The 24,194-nt window shown below is 45.4% G+C and overlaps 1 protein-coding gene across 1 annotated transcript in view; it reads left to right on the forward strand.

Moving 5' to 3' along the window:
* Positions 1-10,563: 10,563 nt before the first annotated feature.
* The window catches only part of Rhea (Talin_middle and talin-RS domain-containing protein rhea), a 42,448-nt gene continuing 28,817 nt past the window's right edge, over positions 10,564-24,194 (forward strand). The window contains exons 1-2 of the mRNA XM_071789792.1: positions 10,564-10,711; positions 19,561-19,676. The gene's annotated coding sequence lies outside the window, so the exon portion shown is untranslated. The remainder of the gene's footprint in view (positions 10,712-19,560; positions 19,677-24,194) is intronic.

A 24,194-nucleotide genomic window follows, 5' to 3' on the forward strand; every position in this document is an offset into this window, starting at 1 on the left:
TTCGATATGTTCTTCCGTTGCAAATATTTGTAGTATCCACATCGCCGACACTGTTAAGTATTAAAGGGTGATATTTAAACCAATACCTTGAGGCAAATAACATTTTGTTGTTTTTAACTGCCATGTGTAATTCCATTGATTTAGTTAAATCAACAATGTTTTAGTTAAATTAACAACATATTGAGAGTAGGAGCAGTGGCAATCTATAGGAATGACTAAAAATGACTCAAATTGAATATAATTGGACGCTACGAATTTAATTAACAGTGTATATATAGAATATTCGCATAGATTTTTGCGCAACTCTGAAACTTTCTCGCGTCAAAGAAATTTTCCAGAAAATAAAATGTAAGAACTAAGAACTAACGTTACGAGCAAATAAAACTTTTTATGCTCCAGTCTAGATCCTTTATTGCATTCTTTTCTGCATTTATGTCTTCAAAAATACGCGGCATCCGAACGGAAATTTGCCTCGAGTATCCCAGAAGATGCGACTTCAAAATGGCGATGCGAACCCCGGATTCGCGTCACCGCTTCTGTCCAGCAAACGACGAGTTTCCGGCGAGACTTCATGCGAGCGTCACGTGCGCCTCCGCTGACAAATGACACCCCGTGATTCTCGGTTTGCCCGAGCCCCGGGCGGATGCGACGACGTATCGTTTCGTCGGCTCTCCTCGCTCTCTTTCTTTCCCTCTCTTTCCCTCACCGGCCCTGCTTCTTCCACGCACAATAACTGTTTTTCTTCCCTTTCTTCTGCCGTCGTCGCGGGGGCCAACCCCTCTTTGTGCGTGTGCCCGCCGTTTTCGCTCGACTGACTTTTCAGATTTCGTGGAATCATCGTTCGCCTATTCTATCCCTCCGCATAAAAATCGCTACCGGAACCGGATGCCGGAAGCGCCGACAGGGGTGTCGTCAGGGCCGAGAAATGGTAGGCCTCCGTCGTGCACCCTCGAACATCCGTGCCGTTCGTCTTTGGGGGTGAAATCGGATCGAGACTTAATTGATATCTTCGTTCGACACCCGGCATCACGGACGACTTTCCGCGAAACGGAATTGCGTAGAATCAGTATTAATCGAGAAAAAATTCAATTATCCCCTGGAATATATATGATGTATTTTAAAACACAAATATATCCTAATAAAGTGCGTTAAAATACTTGACATTTTAAACATTTAATGCTAAAAAATAAATTTCCTAATTATCTATTCACCTTTCTACTCTAAAAGGAGTATAATATTTAAAGATAAAAAGAATATATTATTTATTCAATGAATTTTTCTATTTTTCCCGTTTATTGAATTTCTGGATTACCCTAATGGTTTTAGTTTCTAAAAATTATCAGACGAAAGGGGAGCTGCTCTATTCTATAAAATCTTGCGATTCATATACAGGATGATTCTCTCCCGCATCGTCGGAACACAAAGATCGCGATCAGACACCACGGTTTAATTCCCTTCGAATACACGATCCATCGAGCGCATTGCAGCTACTATCCGCGCGTTAGACACGGGCGATTTTTTATGGTGATTTCGATGCTCGTGCCCGACGCTATCTCGTACCTTTCGTCGTGCAACCCCGGCGTGCAACACGATCGAGAGTTTGTCAAATCATCCTCGGCTGCGCGCATAAGGGCTCGTTCTATTGTCCCCTTTCTAGGGCTTCGCGATGTATCCGTGCCCCTCCTTCTCCGCGGGGAGACCAGTCATAAACTATATGAGGTAGAAACATCTAAACATGAGTAAAGTTAATGTTGCACGCGAGAGCGTTGGCGAATGCAGCTATATTTGCATGAAGAGCATCATGAGCCGTGCTCGTCTTACGCTCGAGTTTGATGTCGTTTTAATGTGCCTGATTTAATGAAGTAATGTCTTTCTCGTACGCGTTATTGATACAATACTAGACCGCAATGTCCAGATTAAAATACAATATCGAATAGATCGGTCCAATCGACTCTGACAAATACAATCGCGATGAAATTTTATCTCCTCAGAATTGTACGACAATTTTTGATTTAATGAAATAATATGTCTTTCTCTGCATATTAATACAATATAATAGACTGCGATGTCCAGGTAAAAATACAATATTAGATAGATTGATTTAATCGATTCTGAATGCAGTCGCGATAAAATTCCATGCCTTCAGAATTGTACAACCATTTTTGATTTAATAAAATCGTGTCTTTGTCGTACACATTATTAATACAATATTAGACTGCAACGTTCAGATTAAAATACAATATTAAGTCGGTCTAATAGACTCCGAATACAATCGTGATGAAATTTCATGTCCTCAGAATTGTACAACAATTTTTGAATTAATGAAGTAATGTCTTTCTCGTACGCACTATTAATACAGTACTAAACTGCAGTATCCAGATTAAAATACAATATTGAATAGATTGGTCTAATCGACTCCGAATACAATTGAATGAAATTTTATGCCCTCAGAATTGTACTTTCTACAGTTTCTCTCTTCGATAGGGATAGAGGAACTATTTTACGAGAAAGATACGGCAAGATTTATGGACAATAATCTCACACATCCCTACGCAGTAGTCATTTCTTGAAACAGAAATATTTGCTTCCTATGCTTACAAATAAGTTCGTTTCCCGCAGCGTTTCGAGGAGTATAGACGCCATCGGGCAGCAGCCGCAGCTACGCGAGCGATCGAAACCTCTCACAGAAATGAATTTATTTCAGCGGATTTATTTCCTCGGGTTGACGGGAGCTCGACCATAAATCATCTCGACGGAGGATGTGATTCCGTTCCGAAGCGATTCTCGCTCGCGAATTTTCGGCCATCTCTTTGGCGTAAAATTCACCATCATGAATTCTCATTGTACACCGTCGTTTTACGCTTTAATTTGCGTTTTACGAGAGAAAACGGCGTCTTATTTTATGAACAATTATTGCCTCGTACAATATATATTTATTACATGTTTATATATCTATAAAATAAGTTGAATGTTTCTCGTAATATTTATCATTATTAATAAAACAATTAGATATATATAAATATATCTATAAAAAAAACCAACGATACGAAACATATCATTTTCTATAAAATAAATAAAAATTGTTTTTGAATTAGGCGAAATTTATGAAAATAACTAACAAGACGATTTTCGTGCAAATAAAAAAGTTAACTTTATACAAATTATTTTCGCAGATATTTTTATAGTTACTATAAAAAATTACATGGGAGCTTTTTGAATCCTATAAGCAACGCCGCGACGGAGAGAGTCTAGCGCGAGAAGAAATACATATACATATACGTTCGGATTTTACTGAGTTATATTATCTCTCCAACGGTCTTATTTACACGTCGGAAAACATGACTGGGATAGTCGTTCGTCTAACGGATTAAGGATCCATTTATCCCCGTTTTCTCAAACTTCGCGGACCTTTGACAAAGCCACCGTGCTCGTTTCGCTTAACTGTGAACGACGTAATCAGCACACGAGCTATAGGACGGCGTTGGCGCGCGCCGCGCCGGTCGCCGGGAACACGCTCATCGTGCGGCGGACCAGTTTTCGGGGGCGAGTCCTCTCCCGGGGATGGGAAGTCGCCCGGAATTGACAGGAGCGCGCCCGGGAGAGGGTAGAGGGAGAGACGGGAGACAGAGAGAGAGAGAGGGCCCGGGACATTGGCTCCAGACCCCCTGGCGCCGTCGCGACGCTTCCCAGCTTTTGGCAAAACACATCCTCTATCCCGGTCGCATCCCGGTCCCGCGGGCGCCTAGCTTTCTTTTTTACGACCACCGCCGCTGGTTTCAGCACCCGGGAGTTTCAGCATCCCCCCATAAAATCTCGTCTCCTCCTCGCGCAACGTCCTCCTCCCTCCCTACACTGGCCCTCGACGTCCCTCCTTGGCCACTCCTTTACGGAGGCAACGCTATCGTCTTAATAGTGGAGACGTAACTTCCGCCGATACGGGAAAGTCGTCGAATTTTATTCCCTCGCAATACGATTTCTCATTACCCGGTCGCTATCGATTATTACGTCCGAAGGTTATTATGAGTGGACGAATGAGAATTTTTCCGCAGTGCGGAACGAGTTTCGTTTCAATAACGATTTAATAATATAGGCAAAATCTTGTTTTTCACGAGGAAGAGAGAGAGAGAGAGAAAAAAGCTCTAAAAATTTCCATATTATTTGTCAACTTTGAGAATTGGACTATTGGACATGTTAAATGTTCTTGCCAGAGCACTGTACGTGACTAATGACTTGCACTTATTTCGTAGAAAACGCTTGAATAAACTTGAGAGACACTGGTCTTCTCTCCATGCAAGAACGGCAATAAATATGAAAGCAGATAGTCTCGACGATCTCGATCTTTCTTTCTAGATGAGTCTATCGCCCCTCTCACCCTATTCGCCATTCGTATTGCGTGTGCTATCGCTACGGTATAACGAAGTGCGTCGTAGGAAACTTTCCCCATTGCCTCCCCGGGAAATTTTATCTCCTACCCAGAATAGATCCAACGCCGTCTCTCTTCGAAGAGTTATTTCTATATATCCTCTGATACTCAATAGAAAAAAAAATTTTTTTATTTAATTAAAAGATACAACGAAAATTTACTAAAAGCTTCAATTTTCGCTATCCTGCTTCGTCTATAACTCTATATTGAATTCGAATACGGATCTTGTTCTTATTATTCTTAAATTAGGTTGTATGCTAATTTCCACTTTTTTCAAATGTTTTATGTTTATTGTACCGTGTTATTAAGTAACAAAATGTGTGTACGATGTGTAAATGCATGCGATCGTACACAAGTTGCATTGTGCGTTCGGATTCGTGCATGGGTTCGCTAAACCCGAATGACTAATGACAACGCACCGGATCAGTCATCCTTGCGGGATTAATATAAGAGAGAAACAAACGCGGACTCTCAACTGGTGACTTCCAGCGTTTTATTGGTAAACCACCAAAATTCGTGAAAACATAAACTATATACAAAAACCGATCTCGAAAGTATAATTTTGAGGGAATATATAGAAGTACACGAAATATGAGGGATGTCTCTAAAGTTCTGGGCATTGCGCTTATATGATGTTCATTTCCACCAATGCAGATTAACTTTAATCTCGGTTTAACTTACTTCTTATTTTTTCTCATTTTTAGTTTTGAAAATAAAAAAATTTTCGACCAAGAAGGTCGGTTCTGTTTCTCGCACCGCCGCACAGGTAGCACCACGTGGAAATCGCTACCGCGGTGAAACTCGGTCGGTAAAGTGACGCACGTCGCGGCGACGCGATCCGCTCACGCGGCGCCGGAAGTCCTGGCCTCGTACGGTAAGAACGTAGGCGTGGACTTCCGTAAACGGATGAAAATTGGGGTGCAAAACGTGAGACTCTGGCGATCGTCCAGATTCATCTCCACCGCCGCCAGCTTTCCTGGCAGCGGCGGGATCTCCCGCGATAAAGGAAATTTATCGCGCGTCCCGCATATAGATATGTGTGTCACGCAATATCTCTTTCATATTACACGTTTTATGCGCGGGCGTTCCCTTGTCCTATTTTAGCGAGAGAGGACTCCCACTTCCGGTGTTTTGACTCTCGGAATATTGGGATGGTCTGATGCGCTTTGGAATATTCAAACCGGGCCAACTGATCTTAATCTGCTTCGATCAGTAATCAAATTATTAATAATCATTTAAAAGCGCGTTTAATAATAAGTATTATTTTTTTTTCTCGCTATTATATCTCGTTTTGTTAATTATATTTTTATTTTAGTACGGCCAGAGGGATTGATTGGTTTTGACCAATTAATAAATGATTGATACAACCAATAGAGTTTTGCTCGCAACAATACTTCCGCCCACGCAACTCAATGTCCCTACACTGTTAAATTCATAATGTCCAATTACACTCAATTTGAGTCATTTTTAATCATTCCTACATTCCTGTAGGTCGCCACTGTTCCTACTCAATATATCGTTAATTTAACTAAACCAATCAAGTGGAAATAATACTGTTTTGTAATTTTGACACACGTAATAGTTAAAAATAACAAAAATGTTATTTAATTCAAGGTAGTGGTTTAAATGATGTTATCCCTTAATATTTATAACAGTGTAATTCAATCTCTCTTTTCACGCCGAATTACTACCGCAGATATCAGACAAGTCAAATCGACATTCCAGTTGAAATTGTACGCCTGCAATAAAATAATCTCTTTCGAAAAAAATCCTAGAAAAGGAAGCGGCCGGCAAACGCAAACGCGAAACGCTCTCGTAAAACGCCTACTCGCGGCCGGTCAGGTGCACCAGGAGAATCGAACGGTGCGCCCACGCTAATTGTAAGAGGGAAACGACATATCGAAGGGGCGGCGAGGGCGAGTGTCCAGCCTTGTTTCGACGCCGACGCGGCAGGCACGCGAGGAATGCCGCGAGCGGGCGAATTACTTACGCTAAAACCGTGGGCCGGACTGGCCGCCGGCCGGAGTAGCGTAACGAGCGAGCGTCGCGTTGCATTCTTTTCGCCTTTTTTAGCGTCCGGGCTCGTCCGCGACGCTATACGGCACGGCGACGCGTCACGTACAGTTTGCCGCATCATTATCGTCGTAAACGTCTCCCGCGCGCCCGCCCTTAATTATCGCCCCGATGCGGCGCGGCGGCTTCGATCCCGCGCCCGAGATCGCTCCTTTCGCGAGACGAGAAATGCGATTCCTGATGATGGGCGAATGCAAATAAAATCGCGGCGAGCGCCCGAAGCGAGAACGTCGAGATAAACATATGTGTTCGCCTTGATTCGCCTTAATTCCCGCGAGAGAGACCAGCCGTCAATTGGAGAACTTATTAATCGATCTAGCGAGAGGCAATTAAGATACTAAATCAGAAAACAAAAAACAAACAAAAAATTTTTACTGTTCCTTATGTGAAAATCATCTCTGAGAAATTTATTAAAGTCCTTAAAAAACATGATTTTCAAACAGCATACTCTTTGTTCCCATTTATTATTAAAACAAACAAACAAACAAACAAACTAGAAAAGACAGACTTAACTCGATGTCTCACTGTGACGTAGTGTATAAAATTTCTTGTAAAAAAAGCAACAGAAGGAAATTAAAAGGCTTAGAGTCACAACTAGGTATTCGTGTCGATGTATTTAATATGAATTAAAGTTCACAAACGTTTTCGGTCTGTATTTAGACCATCTTCGGTGCAGTTCGCATAATTACAAACGAAAAGGTAATCAAAGATTGCAGAAGCATGCAAAAACGCATTATTTGCAGTCTAACGCAATCTTATAAAACGCAAAGGTTCCTTCCGCGTGGGCGCGTCAAAAATTAAAAGTGAAAGTAGTGATATAAATGTTCTTTATGACAAGACATGTTGTAAACTGTCACTATGATCTTAATAACAGTCGAGGGGCACGCGTATTATATATTTTAGAATTAAGATTCTTATAATTTTGTAAGGCGACTTAGGCAGGTATTCATAGTCGGTTCTTATATTTAAGTGTTATATTTAAATGTTTTATTAAGATGTCATGAATCAATCACAGAGTCATATTTGCATCTTAAGACATTACTTAAGACGATCTTGAAATAAGATCCGACTATGAATACCGACCTTAGTTGCTTTCCCTTTGCTCATCACACACTTGGCCGTGGCTTATTTTTCAAAGCGTCTTAGCCACGCAAGGAGAAGCTTGCATGTCGTTTCATTTATATACGAAAAATTGGAAACTGCTGTTATTACTGTCAATGGTCACGTCTCGTATTCGCGATACGCCGCGGGAATGATAAGACAACGAAGTCGAAGGTTTTCCATTCGCGAAATGAGAGAAGGAAATGCACGGCCACTTCCTCGAGATAACTCCCTGGATGATAATGCGTCAGTTTGTCCGTCATCGCTTTGCGTAACAGCGTGCTTCAAATAAAGAATAACGAAAAGTTCTTCGGTTTCCGTTTTCTCAAGGCCTTCAGTTTGTCAATCTCACGCTCCTCTGGAACGATTTAGTGAGTGGATTTCGCTTCTCTTTATCAGTTAATCCCAATTTTTATCTCTGGTTCGAATATTTTGTAGACTATGAAAATTAGCAGAATTTTTTTATAGTATTTCCTCTCGAAAATTAAATATCTTTGTACATTCAATTTTTAAATACTCATCTCCCTAACAGCACATGTAAATTATGAGAATGTTCGGGGAATATCGCAAAAGTAGAGAATATTATAGCGATGTTCTCAGCTAATTAGCCCGAATTAAGTATATATATATTCAGTACATTCATGATACCGTGTGCTGTTAGGGCTTACGCTCGTCGGAGAGCTTGAGATTATTTAATTCATCTATCACACCGCGTCTCGCTGAAGATGGCTCAAAGCAGAGCCGAAACGTACGATTTATAATTTGTATTAAATTATTAATTAAATGTTACGTTAACTCACGCACCACTAACCGCGTTTGACTCTCAAAGCCCACTTCTCCTTGTTACTCGCTAATTTAAAAAAATAATGATTGCACGGCCAATGCTTTGGTTTCAGTTTCACCGAAACAATCGGCAAAATAGGAAGAAAAGAATAAGGAAAAAGGAAAGAATAAACATGCGCCGATAAGCTTGATCATCTTTCGCCGAGCAGTTTTCTCGAGTGGAGAGAATTTTTCTCTCTGATGCCGCGCTTTCTTTCCTTTTTCTTTTCCGCATCGCGTAAACTATCCGAGGAATTTATTTTCGTCGACCTGGCGATCGATGTGCCGCGCAAAACTGCAAATCGTATAGCCGCGTACGTGCCGCATTTTCCCAGCAGCCGCGGGGGCGAACGAGCGTATAGCCGTGCGCTCCCGCGTCTCCTGCCCGCGATAAGATACGCGAGAGCGCCGCGCCGGTGTAGTAACACGATTACGTAGCGCACCACGTACGGTACTCACGAGAGAGCCTAAGGTCTCTTTCTCTCTCTCTCTCTCTCTCGCTCTCTTTCTCTGTCCCTGGAAGGAGGCCGCGGCATGACCAAATTTGGTGCGGCCTCTCGCTCTCCCGCTCCTCGGACACTTGCCTGAGAGGAAGTTCGGCGTTTTTAACCCGCCGCACACACGTGCGGGACGGAGCGCGGTCCAGATGGAGCGCATTCACTGGGACGCTGACCGCATCCAGCGTTCATTTTCCACCGATGTAGATTAACTTTAATCTACCGTTTAACTTACCTTCTATCTTTCTCCAGTTTCTAGGAATTAGAAAAGAGGATAAAGAGTGTAAATTAAACCGAGATTAAAGCTAATCTGTACACACACAGAAAAAGAAGAAGCATAATCGTATAATCTTACGCAACAATCTATAATCTTGAAAATGAGTAATGAGATTACACTGCGCCAAGAAAAAAACTTGCTTGAATGAAGTCATTTGTACCTATGTATAGTCCAACCAAGAAAATAAAAGTTAAAATGAAAAGTTGAAATTCTTATAAGAAGATTATTGTACATAATGTATTTGAGTATATAATATGTATAAGTTTTTATTTGACACTTGAATTTTTTTCTGTGCAAATAGAAATGGACAAACGACCTGACGCTTTTTTATTCGCGCGGTATGCCTGCGTTATTATTAATAACGTAGATATTATTAATAACGTTGCACCCGCACGATCAACGTTTTATTTATCGAGAGAAAGAGAGAAAGAGAGAGCGAACGAGAGATAAGACAGAGAAAGAGAGTGGGAGAGAATTTACATTTCAACTGTGAAGCGAAGGAGGAATTCCACGCTGAGAATTGCTGAGAATTCGTCGCGAGGCTACGCGCGGCTCGTCGCAAGGTTGCGAAACGCTCTCGCGGCGCGGGCGTAATCGTTATTTTTTGCGGAAGGACAAGCGCGGTCGATTGTTTAACGCCGTGCCGCGCGGCGCCGACGACGGATTCATCCGCGGCGTTCTTATATACTTAGAACAGTCCCCGCTTTTTCCCGCGGGTTATGGATTTTGGAGGAGATATTTTTAGAGTGACGCGCGGTTTGTTTGGTTCGGGTTATTTGCATCGGGACCGTAGGGCTGTGCGCGTCGCGCGCGACGCCACGTCCACCGTCCACGTGGAATCGACGAGCGCAAGTGCAATGAGCGCAAGTCGGCGTCATATAAAACGTCCCAAACGTAATCTTTTTCTTACGGAAGATAGGATTGTGTACCTAAACCGGGCCTCACGATTAGATTTTTCAAATCAACGAGTGAGAAACGTTCTCGGGAATTCAAAGCGGAAACGCACCTTTACTTTTTACTTGTCATTTTACCGCTTGGAAACGCTTGGAAACGCACGAAGCCCCGGAAAAGTGTAACCCGAAATCAGCATAGAGAAATCGTGGCTCTTTCGAGACGTCACGCGGAAAACTCGGAAAAATTGAAAAAAAAAATCGAGCATCAAGAATGCCTCAACCAGAACAATGTAGACTATCCCTTCACATGCCTATTTTATTCTTTTCACTCAGCCCGTGCTGCCCACGATTCGCACACGCATCTTTTTGCCTACTTTTGTCGGATTTCTAGCGAAGGGGCGCCGCGGCGCCCTCGCGTTCCCACGCTTCGGCCGGCCCTGGCCGCCGCCGCCGCCGTCTCCGCCGCCGAGCCGCCTTCGCCGCTGGACGACAGGAACGGCGGAACCGGGAACGGCGGAGTCGCGAGAGTGTTGTCGGACGTAGTGCCCGTGTGCCTCGAAGTGATAAATTGATTTCGTCCGACGGGAGAGACGGCACCGGCGCGCATCTATGGATATTCCTCGCGGTGAGTAGCGGCGCGACGCGCCCGGCCCCGAATTCGTCCGGCGTGCGATTAAAACGCGCGGCCACGCGGCCGCCGAATATTGATTTTCCCATTCGGCGTTTCCCGACGACGGCACGGAATGGGCGTGCTGCTGCCCGCTTACCGCTGGCCGCTCGCCCGCGCCGTCCGTCGTCCGTTCGTATACGTACGTCGAATCCGGCGGCCCCCTTCGGATTCTCCCCCCCCCCGTTCCCGCGTGTTTTATCCCGCGTCGCGGACGCCCGGTCGCGCGAGCTTCCCGTCCGCGACGGTCCCCGGCCTCGTCGCGGTCGCCCGTGTCGCGCGTCCCGCCTCGACGTGGACCCGCCGTCGTCGGCTCGGGTAAATAATCGTCGGAGCGGAGCCTTAACCTCAAAGGAGCGACACCTCGGACGTCGGTGCCGTGCGCGCACGGTACAGCGGTACTGGACGATCCAACGGGTGGCTCCCGAAATAGGGATGATTCACGAGACGGCGATTGACAGGTCGGTCCACCGCGACAACGACGACGACGACGACGACGACGATTCGTGCGTGTGACATGATCGTGCGTGCGCGCGCGCGCGGAGGACAGAGGCGGCCGCCTTCTTATTGATATCCACGCTCCGGTGGTTTTCGTTCGGTTAAACGCGCGACCGACGTGCCAAAACAATAGGTCCCCGGAAAATCAATAGGGTAGGCCGTGCGAGAGATTAAACAGGGAAACCCGACGTCGTCCACGTCGACGTTTTGCCGCTGCCGCTGCCGGAGGCGGGACGTCGTCGTCGCGACGCCGGATCTCCTCCCGGGCCCTGTTTCCCCGATCCGCCCACGTGTCGCGCGACCCCGGCTGGGGCTTTTCGGATTCCTTAACGGTCGATCCGGATGCGATCCCGATTTCACCGCGATCTCTCGCGAGACAGATATGAGGATTCGTCGTTAATGGCCCACTTTTATGGAACAGCGGATTGCGGATAAAATGGTTTCGGCCTTCCTCGAAGCTCCTCGGGATTTAATCCCGATTGGACATACTTCGATTCATTTTCTGTTTACTTATTGTTTAATGACCTGTTTCAGCTTGTACTTATATTTACGAAGCATAAAATATGTCAAATTAATGATTCCACCGTGAGAGATTCACTAAAAGAGTAGATGACCGAAAAAGACGAATCGGTGAAGTTAATCGACTTCCGGAAATGAGGAGTCATTCAATTAGTTTGAAAATTATATAGCGATGAATCACCTTATATACAGTCTTTTATAGTAAATCCTGCAGTAGAATTTTCTCCTACGAGAGAGAAGAAACCGGGACACTTTGCATACGCGGTATATTGACAAGACTTGTTCTTACGTTCTCACCAATTTCGTCAAAAACCAGTTTTCATTTCGACAGATCAATTTTGACGCGCGACGATTCCAACAGAGATCTCTCCATCGCGTTGATTAATTGTCTTCTCATTCACCGGGTGTCTCTTAATGGCGCTGTGATGGCTTTCTGATCCTCTCGCGGTAACAATAGCTGTTGATTGTCATTATCGCGTGACGTAACGCCGACGGCTTTTTCGGAGATGCGAAGGATTCTCGTACGGTGACTGACGGTAAAAGAATAATTTTGTTTACATTGCACACAACGCCCGATATACGACACAATTGGATGCGGGGCTCCGCGGAATGATGGCAGTCACAAACCCCAATTTGCGGATTCATTATGCGTGACATACGAACACCCAATTATCCAAACGCCGCGCCGCTCCGACCCGCTCGATGTGGAGCACGTTTTCGAGTCTTAATGGGAGTAAGGCTAATCAAAATTATACCTCCCGCAATCAGTGCGCTAGTCAATCTATGATCGCAGCGAGAGGATTATTACGGGCGAGCACGCGAAGATCGTTAGCAAAAATGTAAGAAAACAATATTAAGGCACTGAGGAAGTAAGTAGGTACAGGTATGCACGTGTATCAAAATGTCAATGAGAATAATTTTAATTTCGCGAAAAGGAAAAGAGAGTTAAATAACAATTGATATCGCAGTTTTTGATACGCACAACAATTGATAGCTCGCGAGACTTTCGATCAGTACAAGTAAAACATGTTTCCACGCTTAATATATCCGAATTCGAATATCTGGAAGTTTCGATGAGCGATATATACATTTAAATGAAAATATCACAACATCAAAGTTGTTGGAAAAATAATAAATAAAGATATCTGTATTTTTCCCGATTTCATGTAATATTTTCTGATACATGAATTTATATAGCTCATCAGTACGTGCGTTTGTTAAACGAATATATATAAAAATTCGTCATCACTGGCGTTTATCAAGAGACATGGTAATGCCTTGCGCCAATATGCTTTTAAAATACGTTCTTCTATGAACGAGAACGCTACAGAAGGTTTTTCTAGAAATAAACTATTGTTCTTCTTACAAATCAACGTTATCGAAAGGTGCAGATATTGAAGGAGAATACAGATTTTGCTGATTACACGAGATATTTACTGTCGGCAACTGTCAGTATTGAAAATCTATGGTATACGTGACGCAAAATATAAATTTTCAGTACTGACAGTGAATATCAGAATGCAACCAATGTAACACATGGCGCGCATAATTAACAGACACGTGCGAGTACGCGCGTGTCATTCGCCTATAGAAATAGTAGGCACACGAAACTGCGTATGATCCATCGAGATATGCTAATACGCGCGAACAGCAAGTTTTCTCATCAATTCATGCAAAATTGTGCGAAAGTTTACGTTACATAAATTGCAAGCGAAGGATTATCCCTTATAAACTTCTCGCCTTTTTTTCTCTTATTAGATATAAAATTGAAGTTACATGTGGCGGTACAGAGATCGAAATTGACTTTTTAATACGCGATTGATCGTTTACTAATAATTATTGAATGCGATGATAATAAAGAATATATAGGTATACGAGCGAAAAGATCTTGCCTCGATTTTATTTTAATTACACATCTGAGAACTTAGTTCGAAAAACTTTTCCCTCCAATTAATCACGACCGGGAAGCCGTTAAATATCTCGACGTTTTAATTCAGGAAAATTCGATTCCGCATTATTCGAGGAGCCTGCAATGAAAGTCGGGGGTCTAAAATTTTGGTAGCGGGTCTCGTACCTGTTTGAACGTTCGGTGCCAAACAATCGTTTTCACGCGCGATGTTAGTCATCGTCCTTTATTTTGTGAAAATAGTGATGGCAGATTTCCATGGGTCTACCGTCGGAGACGAGGGCGGTGGGTGGGGATGAGATAAAGCCTATCCGTCGCCCGTGAATTCACGACGGACGACGCTCGGATTACGTGTTGCCATTTACGACAAAGCCCGGTAAAAACGGAAGGTACAGTTCCGGTATATGAGCCCGCGGGTATATTAATAGCCCGGAGAGCGCCGACGTACGTCCGGTGCGTGTGTGTACGTCAGCGCGCTGGACGACTCAAAATTAGTAACAGCGGCCTCCGAACACACACACGCACACGCACACCCCGCGGCCTTTTTCCTCGAAGATCGTAATGGAGCGCGAAGAAGACGACCGACTTATGCGTGCTCGCGACGATGACGCATAAGTCGCGTGAAACTCGTGGCGTCATCGCCGCGAGAGGAAGAGAGAGAGAGAGAGAGAGAGAGAGAGAGAGAGAGAGAGAGAGAGAGAGAGAGAGAGAGAGAGAGAGAGAGAGATTGTGCATGTGCACCCCGCGGGTGCTGCGCTCCGGAGCGCGCACATTGATAATAGCCATCAGCCTGAAGGCCGCACATGTGCGCGAAACGCGTACGCGGATCCTGAATGGATGGTATTAGATCACAATTGTGTCATTGATTTAAAAGCGCGGCTCAAGTCACTCCTTGTTGGAAAAAACGAGAAAACGGCGAGATTCGTGATTCGCGTATGGAAAACCTCGCGAATTAAAAATTTACGATTACGTATGGCGACAATTTTACGGGATCTTTTTTTTGTACGGTTATTTTCTCAATAATTAAAATTGAAATTGGCGTATAGGTATTACGGAATTTTTTTGGCCGCAGCTGAGAGAGCTCTGATGCGTATTGTTTCGTAATTTTTCGCCGATCGATCGTCGGCGCGATCCTGGCCTTCTCCCGTTCGAATCCAGATGTAGCACGGATTGACGGGAGACAAAGCTGCGGCGGGCATCGACTGCCTCCGGAGTGGATTCCCTACACGGGAAAGAGTATCTGCTATTTGTCCCGCGTTAGGGTTGCACTCCTTCAGCACGTACAGCCGCTGGCAGCCACTCGACGATGTTATTGAATTTCTGGGGATGGTATACAACACGCCAGACGCGTCGCTCGTTCCAGTTTTCCAGATATGGAAAACAACGATGGTCGAGGCTATTTAATCGACAATCGATCGAGGATACTTTATCAATAGCGCGAATACGGAAACTTTTACGTAAGGAAACAGTTATACAAATGCGTATTAAATCGCGAAATATGTGTCTCGCGGGGGCTCGGGGCCTTGGCCCGTTTATCAGCCGGACTCACACGCCGGTGTTCGCGAATTCAGCATCCATGAACGAATCGGGCCGAATCTCTCTCTCTATCTCTCTCTCTCGGGTGTCACGCGCCGCGTGTCGTAAATCCGCCGACGTTACACGCGCGCTTAGTATCGTTATTACCACCTGTCCTTCGATACATCTTATTCCCCGTTTTTCCTCCGAGCGGATCGTTCATTCGAGCCAAAGCTGCCTCCCCGCCCTCCCATCCCCCCGTCCGTCCATCCGTCACATTTAATCCGAGACCACCCTTGTTTGCGTGGTTTTCGGTTACAACGCGCGTCTAATGGATTATCCTTACATTCCGCCCTAAGACACCTTCCATCTCGTGTCATCGGGCTCGAATGGACGCGCACGCGCGAAGCATATAAAAATAACAACGATTCCGATATTTACCGAACTTATTAAGAGATTTTACCGCGACCGGTCGGCGCCGGGACAAAGATCGTCGGAGGGAGAAGAATATTGTAGCGGGGTGTACATATCGACGCGGCCATTCCGCCCTTTTACGCGCGTGTCAACGTGTTTCCAGGATGAGACAGAGATTGTCGAGAATAATCCGATACTTTGATACACACTCTCCAGCGCGATATCCGAATTCGCACGAAAATGCGAATTTATAAAACTCGAAATTTGTCGCGCAATTTTCACAGAATTCGTCTCGATTTAAACGCAGCAGGCTTTTTTTTTTTTAGAATCACGATGCATTTAGCAGTCAAATCGAATTAATTTCGCTGATAAACGAGGGTTTGTCATTTATAGGATTTCTGAGGGTTAAAATTGCGCGAGTACTGTTTGAAAAGAGAACACACTGCCATTTAGTAGATTCTTTTACGTTTTGTTGCATTGTAAATTCAGATCGCGTCATCTTTCGCACGACCGAACCACTCTCGTCGCGAACGTGGCAAGTCATTAGAGCGAACGAGGATGTTTCCCGAATCGATGAGCGCGAGGACAAGACGACTCATTGGATTTACGACCGTTATGATCCTCCGCATAACCCTACGTGTGCAACAACCCCATTACAGGGATTATACGTTATGACTGGCACAATGCCGCAACTTTATTAGTTGCCTCTCGCGCTCTCATTTTTACGACGATCGAGATATTTTATTGCGCATTATTCGCGACGGTGGTGTATCGCGCCAAATCGCGTTTGTTGGGTAACGAGCGAACTGAAGGACACACCTCTCTCTCTCTCTCTCTCTCTCTCTCTCTTCTTACTCTTATATTTAAGAAAGAAATTTAAGAATGTTCTTTATTAGATGCACTTCTTTGTCGTTTACTCGAAGAGTTACGTTTTGCGCGAACTCTTTATATATTACTTCGCATTTCGAATCTACGCAATATACGCGCGGGAGTTTACGCATCGATGAAATAATCAAAATAATGTATCGCGTATTTCATTCCGCGCAATCTTGATTCCGAGATCTTGATAAATATACGGTATCATTTAATTACTTAAATGAATATTTATTTTAGCTGAAACAGCCGCGCGCTGATCCGTCTGTGACAAGATGAAAAATATCGCGTCGATGGTTAACGCCAGCTTTCGCGACATCTCCAAAACAAATTTGTCACCCCGCAGTTTTGTACACTCGAAAATTCGACCGTGGGGCCATTGAATTTTACCCACGTAGCCACGTATAGCTCGCGTTTATGCCGGCCGCGACCGGGGGTTAATGGATTAGCGAGCGGAGACACCCGCGTAACTAAGAAAGTACATTTGAGGCGAGAAGTTCCCGGCGGAGAGATTAGGAGCGATACAATAAATTCGTAACAAGCCGCAACTCAATTTCTGCTTGCCGTCCTTGTTATATCTCGTTCTCGTTTGCCGTAATGCGATACCCATTCCGCCGCCGCCGCCGACGTCGTCGTCGTCGTCGTATAGTCGTAATCGTGTGTTCGTAACGTGCCTCATAATTTAAGACGACGACTGCATAACAAGCGCCCACTTGTTTGCATATCGTTCTCCCCTGCGCGCACGGTAATTGACGCAATGGTTAATTTCAAACAACCGATCTCTCTCTCTCTCTCTCTCTCTCTCTCTCTTTCTTTCTCTCTTTCTCTCCGCCCCCCCTCTCCGTCTATTATACGCGGATGCTGGCTGCAAGAATTCCAACGCTGCGCGAATTGCATCGACGCAGCACGCGCGGAGACCGCGTCTCGAATTTAATAAAGCGCAGCGAAGAAATTTCGTCCCGATTCGGCTCGATTAATTAGAATTAGCCATTGTCGATGCCGGTTGACGGTCCGCCTCCACGTCCTGTAGGTGCGATCAACGTCGCCTAATCGCCGGTATGCGGCCGCAATCGAGCGGCATTATCGCCGCGGCGATTTCGCCGCTGCGAAATTACAGGGTAGGTACTGCCTATATGCGCGGTCGGGTCGCAGGACACGCTATGTCACGGTTATTGACAGGTCGTTGGCTGTCTCGCAGTTTCGTCCGTTACGCGAGAGACCAGCGGGGAAACGAGTCCATTCGGCACCCGCGCTCTTGCTTAGTTTACATTGAAATTAGAATCACGGCGGTGGATTTTGACGGGGGGGGGGGGGGGGGAGTGGGTGCTCTTTAACTTGGAAAAACGATTTATTTCGACGAAGGCCACACCGTTATCGAAATTAAACGGCGACTTGTTTGCGATGCGTATAGAGCAAATTTAGCGGATGAGCACATCGAGGCAATTTATTCATTAAGGAGGGACTTATCGTTAATCAATCAGTGAATCAGCGAGGAAATATTTCATATGTTTCGTTTCGGAGCTTCTCTTAACGCGCTATCGCTCTTTAAAGAGAGACGCGATTTTTTATCGATGTCACCGGAGGATTTCTATAACAAGTGTTAAAAGATCGCACGCCGATTTATCTTCATACGGGACCTTTTAATTAAAGACGCGCAACGACTGAAAGCCGTTGTTCAAGGCGCTTAAGATGTCAACAACGATCCATCTTGTCCTGCCTCTGCGGGGAGGGGGGGGGGGCGACGTGATAAACTCCCATCTCGGGCGAATATACGGCCCAGATATAGACGATTCCACGGGGCCCACTTGACGCATATGCCACACCCTCGAATCGTCGCCGGAGACGAGTGACCTCGCCTTTCCCCCCGGAGCCCCCCGAAGTCGAGAGAACGGATTCCAGTTCCGCTTCTGATGCGCACCTAAACATCCCTGCTCGCGCCCCGCGCTCTCCACCGCCGTCTACCTATTCACCCATCCCCTTCCTGCCGCACAGAATGTCCGTATACGCACGGCGGTTAGGGGTAGCGCGCCGGTGACGAGAGAGACAGGGGTGGCCCCTGTACGCGTGTGTGAAATAGAATCTCGAACTCTCATTGCGCGCGTACGTGTATTACAGTGTGTACGGGTTGGGGGAAAGGGGGGAGGGTTACGCTGAAGGAAGGGCAAGAGACGCAGGGGGGTAAGTCGGGGACGAGAGGATGCACGCGGATGTGTGCGTGGGTACATGCAGCCAGCATCAGTGGAGCGTCTCGGCGTTGAAGGCGCCAAAGCGTCGCGGCGCCACCCTCGGCGCCCGCCATAACGCCGCCAGCACTCACCCCCTTTCTGACTTTCTCTCTCTCCCTCCCCGTCCCCCTCTTTCTCTACCTCCGTGTGTTGCTCTATCTCTCCGCGTTTCCATTCGTTCTCCACCATCGGCGTCTCGCTTCCTCCGTCTTTCCGCCAACGCAGCATCCCTCTTTCTTCGTCTTTTCGCCAGCGACGCGCCCGAAATTTGCGAAAATCTTCCGAGGCGCCATCCTCTCCGTTCGCCGTCGTCTGCCGTCGTCGTCTCTTTCGGGAGAGAAAGAATCGTCGAGAATTCTTCTGCCCACACCGCGCGGCAACCGTTCCCGGAACTTTTATTCTTCTTTTTTTCTCCGCTTCGCGATGACACGTGCCGGGCATGCTCCATATTGCTGATGTCGCGTGGATAGGGTTACTGACGCTTTGTTTTGCGAGCTAGAAGTTTTTACGAAGACTCGAAGAGACGAAAGAACAGAATGTTGGTAATTGTTTGGTGGAGAACTGCGTTGTAAATCTTCCATATCTGGCTTTCATTATTTTTATTTTATGTGTTGCATGCGTGTTGAATTTTTTTAATTAAAAAAATTATAAATAGTCTAGTTCTAGTCTTATACAATTAAATTTCTTATATTATTTTAAATAAATATTTATTGACATTTCAATTGATATATTTTTTATAAATAAGAGAGATCAGATTTTTAGTTTACTGTACCGTGCGATTTATTTGCCCTTGAATTAAGGCATCCACTCGAGAGATTGTACAGAGACTTAATTTTATTACCTTGGATAATTTCCAGATACGCGTGATTGACGAGTAACGAGAACGAACGAACGTGGATTTTCGGATTGCGCGCACACGACCTGGGGAGAGCGAGACCAGCAACGGCATAAGGAACAACGACGAGGCAACGAAGTAAGTAGCGAAGTGGTCGCTTCCGGTGCGCAAATCGTATTCACGGCTCGCTTTCCCGTCCGGAGGACCTCGTAAAAGTGAGCTTCGTTCCCGCGCGCCATCCCTCTTCTTCTCGCTTCTTCGACGTGAGTCAGACGAAAGTGCCCGCTATACCCCCCGCAAGTGCCATAAACTCGCTCCTCTACCTCCGTCCGTCTCATTCGTGTAACCCACGCTCTCCTCGCAGGCCCCCTCCGAATTTATCTGTATACCAGGGCGAGGAGGCTCGTCCCCGCGCTCAATATGGAATATTTCTGGGCCATAATCCCGAAAATATAACACTTAATTGCGACAAATATGACCCGTAAAATTTGAATAGGCATTTCGAGATCGGCGAGAAAAAAGAGGGGCGGAGAGAAGGGCGAGGGCATTTTCTCTCCGTGAACAATTCGAGGACGTGCGAACACACGCGAATACGTGCGGATGCACGCTTCGATCTGATTGAAGCCGATCGCACTTTACCATAATATTCTACCAGAGCATACGCGATAAAATCTGATGCTCAATATATATAAGTTTCTACAGTTCCGTTTCCCTTTGTGGTTCAACGAAATGTCGAGTATTTTTTAAGAAAAGATGAGGGGAACACTTTTTTCATAACATTGCTGAGAACGCTGTTCTGGTTGTTAATAAGAATATGTGCAAATGGCCCGTCGCAAATGGCGTTAAAAGGTCGATGGTCTCCGTTGACCAATTCGCTCGTATCTCCCCGCATTATCTTTAATCTCCATTCTGCGGTTCATGCAATCTGCACATCTGTCCACCGGTCCGAGCTCGGCGGTTACAGTTGTCGTGTTTGTAGCCGCGCGGAACGGAGGGATCAGGCGTCGTTTATTGCCGAACCCGTCTCTCTCTCTCTCGTTCGGTTTGTCTTCGATAATTCCGCAACGCAATGCCCTTAAGCACGATGGAAGGTTTAAAGTGTGAAGGCACGCGCGTCTCCTTTCTCGTCTTGCCACAGTCCGAAATTAAAATCTACTCCAATCCACGACGAAATTGCTCTCGATTTTCTCACGCGAGAGTTCCGAGAATGCGCTCGCGCAAAATTCTTACCCGAATAATACGCGAATGAAAAATGAAATTCGAAAAGACCCCCCCGTTCCTGAGTTTCGGAGTAACGCGTGACGATCCATCTAGATGACAGCTGAAAATTCCATTACATGATTAAGCGCATTATGCGCGACGCCGAGAAATCCTTCGTCCGCGAGATTTGGAATATTCGAATTTCATGAGCGATATGTACATTTCGGAGTGGCACGAGTATCGACGGGACCGTACAATGGGAAACGTTATGGTCCAGACATTTTGGCGCCGAACTTACAGCGCTGCCCTAACACATCGAAACACACTGCAAAACAAACACCGAGTCCGACAACACTTGTTCTACTTGCGTGTAGATTTATATGACAAGTTGAACATATGACATTCGTTGCCACGTTTGATCGTAACTTTTACTATTGCAGCCATTTTATACTTTTCTCCATACGCGCGTATGGAGAATAGTGTAACCATTTTCGTAGATGCATTTTTCAGACAGCGCGCATTTCGTTCCCCCTCTATTTTATTATACAAAAAAAAAGGACGCGATAAATCGTAAACTTTCGGCGAGATCGGAAATTTTTATAAACGATTACGATATATAATCATATACATGATAATGCGAGCGAGAGTGATGTAATGAGTGATACCAGAGTACGATGTATGTTTTTTTCTTCCTACAATCGAAAATTATTTATCAAACGTAATTCACACTTATTGTCAGTGGCAAAGGTTTCTTCCAACATTCAGTGTTTTAAACAATACGCAAAGCTCTAATAGTTTACGCTTTCACTCGCTAACAATTTCACGTGAGAGGATCCTCCGTATAATTGGGAACCATAAAACTTTTCCGGCCGTAAATCGTTGTCGGACGAGCGCTGCATTTTCGGGGACTGACCGCACGCGCGCGCGCGAATCCGGGGGTAACTCGAATCGACAGGCGCATTGTCAAGCCGATTAATCGAACGATAAGTTTCACCGTGTATGGAGAGAGTGATTGACGCTACCACGATAAGGGTTGATGGCCATGGAAAGAGAGGGAGAAAGAGGGTTGGGATAGAGCGCGAGATGGCGAACAAAAAGAAAAGCAGAGGCATACTTAGAGGGTAGATCCTTAATTCATTCCGAATGGGACGAATTCGTCCCATCCTCTGCTTTCTGTCTCCCCCCCGGCCGGAGAAAGCTTGCTTTCCGTCATTTCCGCCGCTCGCAATTGCGAGGCAAGAAGACACGCGTGATATACACGTGGACATCCTGCCGGGGCTCGGCAAATGTCGCTTTTAGGGTATAAATAGGTTTTCATTAATACTTTAATAATGCGGGCGTGTATTTCTGTTTCGAGATAAGCGTCGTGTTTCCCATTTTTTTTAAATCTATCACGATATGAATTGTTTTTCCCGTTATGTCACAGCCGCAGATCGCGTTTATGTTATGCTCCCTTTTTTTCGGGATTGAATTACTTGACTTTATCACAACAACAATTTGATTCCCCGACCATGCATCTAAATAATGCGACAACACATTTATACGTATCTGAAAAAAAAAATGCCTTGTTTTTATTTTATATCATTTAAAACTCTCCAGAGAAATTATCACGGGATTGCGTCATAAAATTTTATCGAGCTCAACTCGTCAAATAATATCTACTTCCATGTCGTTTAACATAATCGCGTTTCTCGCATTATCACGTATGAGCCGCAATTGGGAGCAATGTAACGAACATCTTGATCAAGTCGTGTGAAATTGACAGCGCGAGCCGCGCAAAAATGACAGAAATATCCGCGCATCGGTCGCGTGCGGGAATATTCGATTTTTTTATCTCGTCCTTCTTTTTTCCTCGGGAAGAAAGCTCGGCGATGTTTTGCAAGCGGGTTTATGGTCAAGCGCGGCCGCTCGCCGACTTCCGGGCGGGAGTGCCGCTCGCTGCATAAATTGCCTGTACATCTCAATTCACCCCCCGGGACGGTGACCATTCCCTTACACGTCGTGCTCCTGAGTGACACTCCCCCATCCTCTCCCGCAGAAGACCTCCCGCCTGCAGACTCGCATTATCATCTCCCTCCGCTGCGTTCCGCCCGTTTCACCCACCCCTGCTCGGTCCCGCGGCCGATAAGGCCTGTTTTCGGATCTTTCGTACGGCCAACGACCTAAGCCCACATCTAAGAAAATTATCGGATCCGATCTTGCATTGCGCTTCTTTCCACGTGCGATCGAAGCTCTTTCCTTCATTGGATTATCGCATAAAATATATTTAAATGAACGCTGGTTGTATACGTGAGATTCGTGTTAAACTGCGCGCGACGCGAATAAAAGTAAACGAGAGAAATACAGCCGAACTCTGATAATGTGAAATTTAATGATTATACGCGAATCGACCGCTGGATGTAAAAGTGCCTATACAACGTTCACCGGTCGAGGTAGCAGAGGGTGCTTTTTTTGCTGATGCTCCGAACGCGGCGAAACGCTGAAGTGCCACGTTCGAAAAAGCTATAGGTTGACGTGGTAATTTTCTTCTTAGATTCGCATTATCATTTTTTGTCATTCACCGTGCACGCCACCTGAGATGATATTGCTGTTTACGCCTGGGCGTCCATATCCCTCGGTTCGCTTTTTAGCGCATAATTCATTTTCGTAATTTAAGCGATAGGGTATCTCGGGGCCGCGTGACGTAAATAAATTTGGTCTGCGCATCGATGTATGTAAACCTTTTTCTCACTGGTCGCCGTATCTGAGAAACGGAGACGCTCGCGTGGAAAGTTCACGTTACAGTTCGCGTGCGGCGTAACATTTTTACTTCATTTGTTTTTCAATAAAAAATTTCGAAGTTAAACTTTTCCACAAAATTTGGGAACAAGGAAAATGCAGCATGTATAATATACCTATTTATGAAAAAATGATCTTAGAACCTCTGCTTTTATTCCTGAGAAAGATAACTGTCTTGAAATGGCTCTTAAACTCTCGAACTTGCGGGATTAAATTTTTATGGTTCGAACTTTTAGACCCACTTGTGAAAAGTCGAATTCACCGAGATGTGAAAAGTACAATGTAATCAGTAGTAGTTGCCTCGTAAAGCAACCACTCGAATAATCACTTGGTATATGTATCTGTAGCGAGCGACGCACGTGTGAAATTGATAACGTTCGTATTTCAATTCGGTGGTACCCGAAAGATTGACCGAGGCACCAAGTCGGAGTCTTTGCAGCGAGATCATTAGTTTAATTGCAACTGCATCCCCGTAATCGCCCTATAAATTTGACCGGTGTCATCTCGATTACTGCAATTTACTGTCAAATTCGTCGCTGGAGCTTGGCGCGGTGGCGCAAAGTCTCGGCGGCCTCGGCGGAAAACACGCTCGCCCTTTCGCGCTCGCCGCGGGGGATGAAGGAGGAAGGGGGGGAGGGGGAGCGAAAAAGGGCCAGCGATGTCCTATAGCGCGATACG

Source organism: Temnothorax longispinosus, chromosome 10 (genome assembly GCF_030848805.1).
Source record: "Temnothorax longispinosus isolate EJ_2023e chromosome 10, Tlon_JGU_v1, whole genome shotgun sequence".
Classification (NCBI taxonomy): Eukaryota; Metazoa; Arthropoda; class Insecta; order Hymenoptera; family Formicidae; genus Temnothorax; species Temnothorax longispinosus.